Source organism: Paramormyrops kingsleyae, chromosome 18 (genome assembly GCF_048594095.1).
Source record: "Paramormyrops kingsleyae isolate MSU_618 chromosome 18, PKINGS_0.4, whole genome shotgun sequence".
Classification (NCBI taxonomy): domain Eukaryota; kingdom Metazoa; phylum Chordata; class Actinopteri; order Osteoglossiformes; family Mormyridae; genus Paramormyrops; species Paramormyrops kingsleyae.
In genome coordinates, this window is record NC_132814.1 from 2,364,434 (window position 1) to 2,377,633 (window position 13,200).

The 13,200-nt window shown below is 39.9% G+C and overlaps 1 long non-coding RNA gene across 6 annotated transcripts in view; it reads left to right on the forward strand.

Moving 5' to 3' along the window:
* LOC140579325 (uncharacterized) overlaps window positions 1-6,437 on the forward strand; it is a 47,299-nt gene extending 40,862 nt beyond the window's left edge. For all 6 annotated transcript variants that reach the window (XR_011983421.1, XR_011983420.1, XR_011983419.1 and 3 more), the window contains one exon: window positions 4,290-6,437. This is a non-coding gene — a long non-coding RNA (uncharacterized lncRNA). The remainder of the gene's footprint in view (window positions 1-4,289) is intronic.
* Window positions 6,438-13,200: the final 6,763 nt, after the last annotated feature.

Below are 13,200 nucleotides of genomic sequence, written 5' to 3' on the forward strand. Positions count from 1 at the left end.
GGATAGGAATGGATAAGATACCGGTGGATGAGATAGGATAGGAATCTCTAAGATAAGGTTGAATTGGATAAGGTAGGATAGGAATGGCTGAGATAGGAACGGCTAAGATAAGAGAATAGCATAAGGTAGGATAGGAATGGCTAAGGCAAGATAGAATAGGATAAGGTAGGATAGGAATGGGTAAGGTAAGATAGAATAGGATAAGGTAGGAAAGGAACGGATAAGATAGAATAGCATAAGGTAGGGTAGTGTCGCCTATGGCTTACTCACTGGGGGCTTTGGGTGGGGATGCTGTAAAGCGCATTGAGACGATGTAATGTTGTCATAATGCACTATAGAGAAATAAATTTGTTACCCATTGTTGTTGAATGGGTAAGATAAGATAGAAAAGCATAAGGTAGGATAGGAATGGCTAAAGAATGATAGATTAGAATAAGGTTGGATAGGAATGGGTAAGGTAGAATAGCATAAGATAGGGTAGGAATGGGTAAGGTGGAATAGCATAAGGTAGGATAGGAATGGCTAAAGAATGATATATTAGGATAAGGTTGGTTAGGAATGGGTAAGGTAGAATAGCATAAGGTAGGATGGGAATCGGTAAGGAAGAATAGCATAAGGTAGGATAGGAATGGGTGAGGTAGAATAGCATATGGTAGGATAGCAATGGTTAAGGAATAATAGACTAGGATAAGGTAGGATAGGAATCGGTAAGTTAGAATAGCATAAGGTAGGATAGGAATGGCTAAGGAATGATAGATTAGGATAAGGTAGGATAGGATTGGCTAAGATAAGTTAGACTTGGATGACGTAGGATAGGAATGGATAAGATACCGGTGGATGAGATAGGATAGGAATCTCTAAGATAAGGTTGAATTGGATAAGGTAGGATAGGAATGGCTGAGATAGGAACGGCTAAGATAAGAGAATAGCATAAGGTAGGATAGGAATGGCTAAGGCAAGATAGAATAGGATAAGGTAGGATAGGAATGGGTAAGGTAAGATAGAATAGGATAAGGTAGGAAAGGAACGGATAAGATAGAATAGCATAAGGTAGGGTAGTGTCGCCTATGGCTTACTCACTGGGGGCTTTGGGTGGGGATGCTGTAAAGCGCATTGAGACGATGTAATGTTGTCATAATGCACTATAGAGAAATAAATTTGTTACCCGTTGTTGTTGAATGGGTAAGATAAGATAGAAAAGCATAAGGTAGGATAGGAATGGCTAAAGAATGATAGATTAGAATAAGGTTGGATAGGAATGGGTAAGGTAGAATAGCATAAGGTAGGGTAGGAATGGGTAAGGTAGAATAGCACAAGGTAGGATAGGAATGGCTAAAGAATGATATATTAGGATAAGGTTGGTTAGGAATGGGTAAGGTAGAATAGCATAAGGTAGGATGGGAATGGGTAAGGAAGAATAGCATAAGGTAGGATAGGAATGGGTGAGGTAGAATAGCATATGGTAGGATAGCAATGGTTAAGGAATAATAGACTAGGATAAGGTAGGATAGGAATCGGTAAGTTAGAATAGCATAAAGTAGGATAGGAATGGCTAAGGAATGATAGATTAGGATAAGGTAGGATAGGAATGGCTGAGATAGGAACGGCTAAGATAAGAGAATAGCATAAGGTAGGATAGGAATGGCTAAGGCAAGATTGGAAAGGATGAGGAAGGATAGGAATGGGTTAGGCAAGATAGAATAGGATAAGGTAGGATAGGAATGGGTAAGGTTAGATAGAATAGGATAAGGTAGGAAAGGAACGGATAAGATAGAATCGCATAAGGTAGGATAGTGTCGCCTATGGCTTACGCACTGGGGGCTTTGGGTGGGGATGCTGTAAAGCGCTTTGAGACGATGTAATGTTGTCAAAATGCACTATAAAAAAATAAATTTGTTATTCGTTGTTGTTGAATGGGTAAGGTAAGATAGAAAAGCATAAAGTAGGACAGGAATGGCTAAAGAATGATAGCTTAGCATAAGGTAGGTTAGGAATGGCTAAAGTAGAATAGCATAAAGTAGGATAGGAATGGGTAAGTTAGAATAGCATAAGGTAGGATAGGAATGGGTAAGTTAGAATAGCATAAGGTAGGATAGGAATGGCTAAGGAATGATAGATTAGGATAAGGTAGGATATAGGGATGGCGAAAACTAAAAAATTTCTTGACCGACCACCGAGCCTCAGTAGCCGGTTGAAACCGGTTAACCGATTAGTTTAAAATATGGTACGCTATTTGAAATAACAGCCATTTCGAGCCGCGCCTGCAATTTCGCAACTCTGTCGCATCTCTCTGCCGCTCTGCCTCCCGCACACACACACACACACTGCCACTCACGTCACTTTTTTAAAATCCCCTACAGCGCGAAACATGAGTCCCGCAAACGCGGCGCCGAAGAGCTTGTTGTATGTAATCGTAGGACAAATGGCTCCTTAGTTTCAAATGGTTTGGGTACAAGGTGATCGCTTTGAAAATAAAGGCGTTTGTCTAGGTTAGAAGCTCATTTGAAACATTGCCACGGCTCATTTAAGAAAATGACAGCTCCGAAGAGACGCCGCTTTAGTTGAGGTAGTGCTAACCATAATAAAGAAAGATGATGATCATCATCACCTTATCGGTTACCACTGAAATGTAGATGTAATGTATTTCCAAATCTAAGCCCATCTTATGCGGAATGTTGCCTAATAGACTGCAACATGATAAAACCAATGGATAAAACAGGCACCTTCAGAATGCGTAAAAGACGCACCGGCCAAGGCAGGTCTAACTCACTGTGTGCCTTCTAATAACGGACAGGACAACTCTGTTGTATAATTAATATTATTTTTTTATTTTTCAAAAAGACAAGTGTCAACTTCTGTTAAGGGCAACATCTCCTAAACCATAACAGACAAAAACCTACAGCTATTCTTAAGAATAACATTAAATAAACGAAAAACTATTAGAATCTATGAATGAGAATACTGTAGCCAACAAACAGCTCACAGACAGGTGTTAAGGGTGCTAATTATTTAAACATAACACAACGATTTGGCCATTAGTTATTCTTGGAAAATAAATTAACGAAAAACAAGTTAAAGTTAAATTTCGCAAACCTTGTGAGCGCACGAACCCAAACGCTGTGACCTCGCGCCAAATGTTTTTATTGGTTTATTAAGTACAAACAGGCGAGTTATGAAAAATTGAGTGTGAGGGATAATTTGTTCACTTAACACAAAAAGATGAGGAATGAGATGGCTAACTGTAGTAGCGTATAGTCCACTGTCTATAATAGCCTAATTTAGATATCACTTTTTTTTTTAACCGACTACCGACAACTTTGACCGGTTAACGTTGATACGGTCAACCACCGGTCAAACGGTCATCGGTTAACATCCCTAGTAGGATAGGAATGGCTATGATAAGTTAGACTTGGATGAGGTAGGATTGGAACGGATAAGATACCGGTGGATAAAATAGGATAGGAATCTCTAAGATAAGGTTGATTTGGATAAGGTAGGATAGGAATGGCTGAGATAGGAACGGCTAAGATAAGAGAATAGCATAAGGTAGGATAGGAATGGCTAAGGCAAGATTGGAATGGATGAGGAAGGATAGGAATGGGTTTGGCAAGATAGAATAGGATAAGGTAGGATAGGAATGGGTAAGGTAGAATAACATACGGTAGGATAGGAATGGGTAAGTTAGAATAGCATACGGTAGGATAGGAATGGCTAAGGAATGATAGATTAGGATAAGGTAGGATAGGAATGGCTAAGATAAGTTAGACTTGGATGAGGTAGGATAGTAATGGCTAAGATTGAATAGCATAAGGTAGGATAGGAATGGCTGAGATACGATAGAATAGGATACGGTAGGATAGAATGTGGGTATGATAAGAGAATAGTATACGGTAGGATTGGAATGGCTAAGGTAAGATAGAATAGGATGAGGTAGGATCGGAATGGGTAAGATAGGAACGGCTAAGGTAACAGTATAGCATAAGGTAGGATAGGAATGGCTAAGGTAATTCAGAATAAGATAAGGTAGGATAGGAATGGCTAAGGTATGATAGAATAGGATAAGGTAGGATAGGAATGGCTAAGAATGGAACGGCTAAGATAAGAGAATAGCATAAGGTAGAACAGGAATGGCTAAGGCAAGATAGAATAGAATAGGATAAGATAGTATACGAATGGGTAAGATTGGAACGGCTAAGATAAGAGAATAGCATAAGGTAGCATAGTAATGGCTAAGATAGAATAGCATAAGGTAGGATAGGAATAGCTAAGGTAAGATAGAATAGCATAAGGTAGGATAGTAATGGCTAAGATAGAATAGCATAAGGTAGGATAGGAATGGCTGAGATACGATGGAATAGGATACGGTAGGATAGAAAGTGGGTAAGATAAGAGAATAGCGTAAGGTAGGATAGGAATGGCTTAGAAAAGATAGAATAGGATAAGGTAGGATAGGAATGGCTAAGGTAAGCTAGAATAAGACAAGGTACGACAGGAAAGTAATATTTGTTTAATAATAGTTTATTTTCATTTTTAATTCTTTATTCTGCCAATGCAGATTTGTTTCTTTAATAATTTATGTTTCTTTAATAATTAACTACACAAAGTAATTAGAGAATATAGTAATTCACTACATTCATCATTTTTCATGACTCAAGGGCCCATCAACATACAGTTATCCACCTTTGAACCAGCAAGCTTTGGATTGCAAGCCCAAATATTTAGGTTACTGAGACACACACCTACACTGACTCAGCTTAAGTTGTAACTTTTCAAGTGGAATGAATTGCAGTGTACCTGACTATAATACTCATTAAGGTCAGAATGAAGAATTATGTCCTGCTACAACTGTCACCATGACCCTTTCAAATTTGCCTCCTAATCACTAATCTGTGAATTCTTCACCACTTTAGCTAATGTATAGTAAGTGTAACTGCTGCAGAATGACTGTGTTGCATCAGCAAGGTGGGTGTTGCACATTGGTGGTAGTTGAAGTGGCTCCTGCACTGCATCATGGCTGTTGGGTACACCTTGTATTTTGCAGTACATTCCATGTTCTGTATTTTGCTGACCCATTCTTATTTCTCTTTGCTAAGCTGCATTCGGCAGATAGTCTGCCTTTCTGTGGTTCTACGATCCAGGTCTGCAGAGGCCCTGCATCACTGGCACACTGCTGAGACCTACTGGACTCCATACAGCTGCATAAAATGGCTATAATTACCTGGAGCTGGACATTGCGGAGACACAGTGGACTTTCTATTGGATGTCAGACAGAATGGCAGAAGAGCGTTCACTAACAGGAAACTAAAACACACAAACATTTGGGAACGCTTCAAATGCGTGATCTGACTCTGTAAGGGGAGAACATGTGCATGCGGAGTCTTGGCTTTTCACAATGTTTTATTCCTACTTATAGCTAAGGTTTTCTTTTCTAGCCATTGTTACTCTAAGGTTGCCCATTAATGGTTTGGAATTGGTAATATGTAAAACTGCTTTGTTAGCATGTCTGCCTTACAATTCCTTCACTGTAAACTGAGGCCTGCCGGAGATCAATTCTGCTTCATGGCACTTGTGTTTACTCTTTATTTTGCAGTACATTATGTGTGTGACTAACCCCTTTCTCTACATCTCCATTCCTCCTGTCGAGCTCCATACACAACTAGTGGAGAAAAGGGGTGCTGATGTCTCTGGATGTCCACATCTGCATTCACACTGACGTTGGATTGGAGGGGGGACGATATCTCTGGATGCCCACTTAAGAAATGTCTGTGCTACCGTCCAGTTCACCTTCGTAGCTAAGTTGTTATATCCGTGTTAAGGACCTCCGTCTTTTAACATTATACTTGCATAAACCCTTCACTCTTCAGAGCATCATATGTGTGACTAATCCACTCTCTTCTGCCGAGCTGCATACACACTTCATGGAGCCAGCAAAGGACGTAGATGTTCTGCCTAGGATGCCTGTGGTTACAGGATCCAGCTCTATGGAGACCCTGTGCTGCCAGATTCCTGCGGGACCCTCCTCCTACTGGACTCTATACTGGACATGACAGAATGCCGCTGTTCGCCTGTACTTGGACCAACACCTCATAGAGACCCAATGGCTCACCATTGGAAAAATCTGACTTTATGATAGGTGGACCCTGCGGAGGCCTTTTTGCAGGATCCATTAGAGACTCTCTAAACCTTATCTAGACACACACTTTTGGATAATTTAAACTGCATGAACTGTTCCGGTGTCGCCCAGAGGAGGATGGGGCCCCCTTCTGAGTCTTGTATCCTCTCAAGGTTTTTTCCTATTTTCAGCTTGGGGAGTTTTTCCTTGCCACTGTCGCCTTGGGCTTGTTCTTTAGGGGCTTGGATCCAGTGACATGTAAAGCTGCTTTGTGACAACATCCGTTGTAAAAAATGCTATATAAATAAAATTGGATTGAATGAAATATTTGTTTTGCTTTTTTATTATTATTCCCGCTTTGACATGCTAGGTCTACAGTTTAAGCTGTACAAACACCATTCAGAGTTTAAAATGTGAAGCCACATATCAGCTGTGTAATAGTCTGTACTACCTATTACAGTTAATACATGCAGTTCAAGTGCTGTGTGGAGCAGCATTATGTTTCTGACCTGCCTGCCATAATTGGGGACCAAGACTGTTTGACAAACATGTATGAGGCTTAGTGCACTGTTGTGAAAAATGAAATTCAATAATATTGTGGCAATATAATACTATTGTCTTTTTTGTTTTTCTTTATATAATTTCTTAAAGATAAAATTCTGCCCTTCAAAATGATATATGATTCATCCTGGGGACTCATTTTTACATGACACTTATGAACTTGAATGTAAAATGGAATGGCATATGGAAATCTGTCTCCAGGGCTTGTGTTACATTGTCTTAAAGGGCAGAAATTGTCCTTTACAAAAATATATAACATTGAAGAATAATTTCTACATATTATTCAATAAAACCATTAATCTGGAATAATAAAGAACATCCGCTGTGCAATCTCTGTATAAAAGTCCATGGAAGTTACATGTGGACATCAGTCCCCAGGACTTGTCATGTATTGTCCGAGAGAGCAGAATTTGTCCTGTCCAATGTGTGTGTGTGTGTGTATATATGTATATATATTAGTGCTGTCAAACGATTAAAAATTTTAATCAGATTAATCACAGGGTTGCTGTGGATTAATTTAGATTAATCACGATGAAATATAATTCATTTTTAATCTATATTAATCACATTTCATTTTGCATGAGCAAGCAGACTCAAGTAAAAAGGGAATATATATGCACTTAACATGTTTATTGAACATCTTGAACACGAGTCGGATGCATTCCATCTGCCAAAGAAGTGCAATACCATGGACCCATATCAAAAAGCAAGATTTTTTGCTTAGCCGGACAACTTGTCGTATTTAAGGTACCTCAGTTAAAATGGTCTTCATCTTCGTTGACTTACAATAGCCCGAACTACCGTAAATCCGACAAATAATCAGACTAATCATGGAATCCAATTCTAGCCCGGTTAATTGATTCTGATCTCGGGATTCTCTGTGCTTCTCCGAGATATGTCATCACTTCTGGCTTCAATACTCGGAATCCGACTCGGAATACGAGTTCCCAGGGCAAATGGAACACACCAAAATTGCCCGAAATGGGTTGCCAGAGACATTTCAGGGATTTTGAGTCATTCTGCGCTGCAGATGGGTTAATTGCGTTAAAAATTTTAATCAGATTAATCATGATGATGGATTAATCCACCTTAACCCGTTAATTTTGACAGCCCTAATATATATATATATATATATATATATATATATATATATCACTGTCTGAGAAACAATTTCTACATATCACTACATATACTTAATACACACAGCAAATGTGCCAGTGTTAAATTAACACTGCATGGTGTCTATATGGGTCCACCCCATTTAGTGTTACCTTTAACACTTTACAGTGTGTAGTGAGTGTTGTTTCTACAGTGTTAATATTGTTATATTGTTCAATGTACAACCTAGAGTGTTAAGACAATGTGTCTCCACCTCTTCCCAAATTGCAAGCCCATATGGGTGGCACACAAGTACAAAATGGGTGGCCCGTATCTGCCCCATTTTAATATACTTTCCTTTGAGTTCATTTGGGCATTCAGCTGCTGTGTTTTACTAACCCACCATAATAAGAAAGATTCAGACTAACATAGCCTTTTCTCTTTTTATGCAAGCCTTATTTCAGTTCAGCTTTTGATACCCAATGAACTGTGTTCATATAAATTGGCGAGCATTAAAAAGCTGCTGTTATAAATGTGTTTATTTACACGTGAGTAAGATAGAGTTCTTCAGTTATGATGAGAAAGAACCAGTCAAGCTCTTCTGAGTACTGTCTGTGGTATCAAAGTGAGTGAAATGTATGGCGCCAGTCACCAAACACAGATTATTATCTTATCTTATTATATTACACTGCATAACATAGCTTAGCACGGCTGAGAAAAGGTGAGAGCTATCTTAATGGTAGAAGGAGTGTATTTCCACTAAAGCAGATATAATGGGTGGTAGCCTTATTGCTTTTAGACCTCAACTTGGGATAGAAGAACAAATCAAATCACGTTGCTCATTTAATATTCAGATTTTCATTTAGCTTAATTTTTAGAAACCCACCACGGTCGAGGATGGTATGGCACTGATATTAGTCTTTACCACATTTGATGACTAGTTTTTCTGGGTTGTCTATGTGTATTAACTTATCTGAGTAGCGTTGCTTGTATATATGTGCATCCCCAAAGAAACCTCAATTGTAGTGGTACATATGGTCTGGATGTCTTTCCTAGAAAGCCTAGGCTTAGAAGAGAAACAAATGGTTTTTCATGGTAACATGCCTTCTCTAGTTAAGCCATAGAGACTAAACCATCTAGCCTAGTCACTGGCTAGCACGCCAATGCCATTTCTGTGGTTTTTGCTCTCTTGTCCTATTCATCACAATCACGGTAGATTTTAAAAATAATCTATTAAGTAAAAAACAGTACTGTGTCATGCTATGCAAATATACATCCAGCACCATTGGTTCACAGGGCAGTTGGGAGTACCAGGAGCAGCACAAAAAAGGGTATCACACCTGACCTAACACCTTTCCACATATGTTAATCATCCAAGGGCAGGACCAGCAATCAAAAACACCGACACCACAAAATAATTATCACTCTGGAGACAGTGTCCAGTTTTCTGCTAGAAAACCACCGCTCTCTTAACTCCAAGATCAGTAAGAACTGAGCCAGCAAAACTTCAATATAAAACAAGAAAAAGCTGTAACGTCCTTTCTCATGATGGTGGGTAAATCTGGGATGGCACTTCTGATCCTCATGACTTGTGCGCATATTAAAATGGGGCAGGTGTGGAGGTGGAGACTCATCGACTTAACACCCTATGGTGTAAATTGAACATTATTAGAGTTAATAAACATTAACACTGTAAAAACAACACTCACTGCACACTGTAAAGTTTTAAAGGTAACACTGAATGGTGTGGACCCATATAGACACCATGCAGTGTTAATTTAACACTGGCACATTTGCTGTGTATGGCTCCTTATATAACATTACTGTTGATAATTGTTTACTTAGATATATATATATATATATATATATATATATATATATATATATATATATATATATTAGATATATAATTTTGTAAACAGAATTAGCAAAAGTACTGCAAACATACAATTAGTTTTACTGCTTATATAAAAGTATATTTACCACCTAAATGAATTAGTTAAAGATGTAACTTAAATGGGTTGGGGCTATATAACATGATTAATTGCAGCCTTTGTGATCACCTTTGCATTTATTCAAATTTCCATTAAGCACCAAAAGGCTAAGCTTTCAGGCTAAAATCTTATTTAGTGTAGTATGCATTAATCCACGAGACCCTGATAACACAGCTTAGCTGCACTGGCACTGGTAACCCGCACCATCTTGGTATTCACGGCTGGCTGCACTGGCGACCCACACCATCTTGATGTTCACGGCTGGCTGCACTGGCACTGGTGACCTGCACCATCTTGGTGTTCACGGCTGGCTGCACAAGTTGCCAAAAGGCCTGGAAGTGCTGATATGATGCAAATCTAGCAATGAAACAGTTATTGTTGAATGGGTAAGGTTCATAGTGGGGTACCGCAGGGTTCAATTTTAGGACCACTTTTGTTCCTAATTTACATAAATGATATAGACACCAATATATACAGTAAACTGGTGAAATTTGCAGATGACACCAAGGTGGGTGGTGTAGCAGATACTGAACTAGCGGCTCAGCAGCTACAGCGGGATCTTAATTTAATTAGTGACTGGGCTGACACCTGGCAGATGAAATTTAACATAGACAAATGTAAGGTACTCCATGTAGGGAGCAGAAATATAAAGTACAGGTATTTTATGGGACCTACTGAAATAAAGGTAGCTGATTATGAGAAAGACCTTGGTGTGTATGTTGATGCTTCCATGTCTCATTCTCGCCAGTGTGGGGAAGCAATAAAAAAGGCCAATAGGATGTTGGGGTACATCTCCAGGTGTGTGGAGTTTAAGTCAAGGGAGGTAATGCTAAGATTATACAATTCCTTGGTGAGACCTCACCTAGAATATTGTGTACAGGTTTGGTCACCATATCTTAAAAAGGACATAGCGGCCTTAGAAAAGGTGCAGCGTAGGGCCACAAGAATGATTCCTGGTCTTAGAGGAATGTCATACGAGGAAAGGTTATTTGAGCTAAATCTGTTCAGCCTCAAGCAAAGGAGACTGAGGGGGGACATGATCCAGGTCTATAAGATTCTAACAGGTTTGGATGCTGTTCAACCGAATAGTTACTTCAGCATTAGTTCAAATACAAGAACTCGTGGCCATAGGTGGAAATTAGCGGGAGAACATTTCAAACTGGATTTAAGGAAGCACTTCTTTACACAGCGTGTAGTCAGAGTATGGAATAGTCTTCCTGATAACGTAGTGCAAGCTGAATCCTTGGGTTCCTTTAAATCAGAGCTAGATAAGATTTTAACAACTCTGAGCTATTAGTTAAGTTCTCCCCAAGCGAGCTCGATGGGCCGAATGGCCTCCTCTCGTTTGTATAGTTCTTATGTTCTTATGTTCTTATGTTCTTATGTTGGCGTTAATTTAACTTGATATTAACAATATACATTAATTCCATGCAATGAGGGACGTGTTGATTACAAAATGATTTTTCAGGACATGGACCTTCCTTGTGTAAAAACGAATGTCCTCATCAGACCCTGCAAGACGTTCTAGGCCAAATCTTAACTGCAGCTGCAGAGTTTCAATCTGCTGTTGCAGCTCCTGAATTTTTTTCTTCAAAATTTCATTCTCTTCTGCCAAGTCGGATGCCATCACTGATGTCGACGGAGTTACAGGATAGTCATGGTCCAGTGGTAACGTTACTTCTATCTCGCAATCAGGGTCAACGGACACTGACACCGGGCCCTGCCAGGGAGAGGGGCATTTAGGGTGGCCCTCCCACACATTGCGCCTCGGTGCTGGTATGGTAAAATTATTCCACTCAAAAAGGCAGGGCACCGCTCCTTGAACGAGTTTTCGATGTCCTGTTGTGATGAAATCGTCTACCTTGAAATGCCGACTGCGGACCAGAATGTTAGTAGGAGTGAAGTTCTCTCGTCATATCTTGACTACCACTGAGCTCGCACCTCAGGATTACGTGGGAAACAATGGAAACTTATTTCAGAATTATACCTCGATGAAACGGCACATCAAGGTACACTACAATGTAATTTAGACTTGCCAATTTGATACTGATATGTAAGGCGCTTGTTCTTCATTCTCAACATTTTGCATAAACTCGCTGACAGCTTACACCGGAAGTACCCCAGCCCACCACACAGATTTTGAACATTAGAAGTGCCATCTTGTGCACGGAGGGTATACCACACTGAAAAAAATACCGTTTAGGATATACTCAAGTTAATTAAGGCAACATTTTTTGCACTCACTTATTTTGGGAAATTTCGGCAAATCTTTTTTTATCAGTACAATAAACCCAAATGCTTTCCCCAATTTCCCCAATGCCAATTAAAGGACCATAATCAGCATCTGATACAAAGTGGAACCAGGCATGATGCAAGTGTCTTTGCTCACACAAGCCTGATGCAAATTTTCTGCCTCGTTGGGAATCAAGGGCTTTGCTCAAGAGCCCAAAGACATGGAGCTACTCAGCTGAGGCTGGATATGAACCTTTGGATCATATGGTCAGATACTTAGTCTGTTGAGCCACGCGCTGCTCTCAGCTGCAGCCGGGCCCCTTAAAATAAATGCAAAAAATTGTCATGTTAATTTAAAGTAAACTACTGGTAGGAGGGTTGCAGTAGTTTACTATTAATTTTACAGTTCATCTGTTCCCGTGATGCTGTGAGATCCCGTGAGAGCTGTGCGTAATCCAACATGGCAGCGTCCTACTAAAAAACAAACAAAACTTACTTCGACAGCCAACTTAAACAAGCCAAAATATTAATAATATTAATAATAGTATATATAGTATATATAGTTTATCGGATAGAGAAGTTTACTCATTACATCCTGGACGAAGAAACCTTAGAAGACTTACAGGATTACGTGGACGAGTATTACGAGCGACTCATCATGAAGAAGAACCAAGCGACTCCATCCACGAAGAGAACCCGCTCGGACTGTACTTCAAACAGCCCCTCAAGCAGCCCTTCATCGCCGGATAAGGAAAACAGAGATATCCTAGAGTCCATTAATAACAAACTTTCCAGTTTTGACGCCCGACTGGCACTTGTAGAAATCCTTAACAAGGAATTTCAAGCACTACGGGAATCTCTGGAGTACAGTCAACAACAGGTGGAATCGCTCGCATCTGAAAACAAGATTCTCAGAGACTCCGTAAAATCCCTCACGGAAGGTATGGCGGAACTCTCCACAGAAAATAAGCGTATGAAAGAGTCCCTGCTTGATATTCAAGCAAGAAGTATGCGGGACAATTTAGTGTTCGCCGGAATTCCGGAGCGTGCAGAGGAAGACGCAGAAGCTACCATCAGAAACTTCATGCAACAAGAACTTAAACTTTCTCGGGACACCGTCAACAACATCACGTTTCATCGGGTCCACCGCATAGGAGGGGTGAGGAAAGAAGCTCAGCGTCCAAGACCTATCGTGGCCAAGTT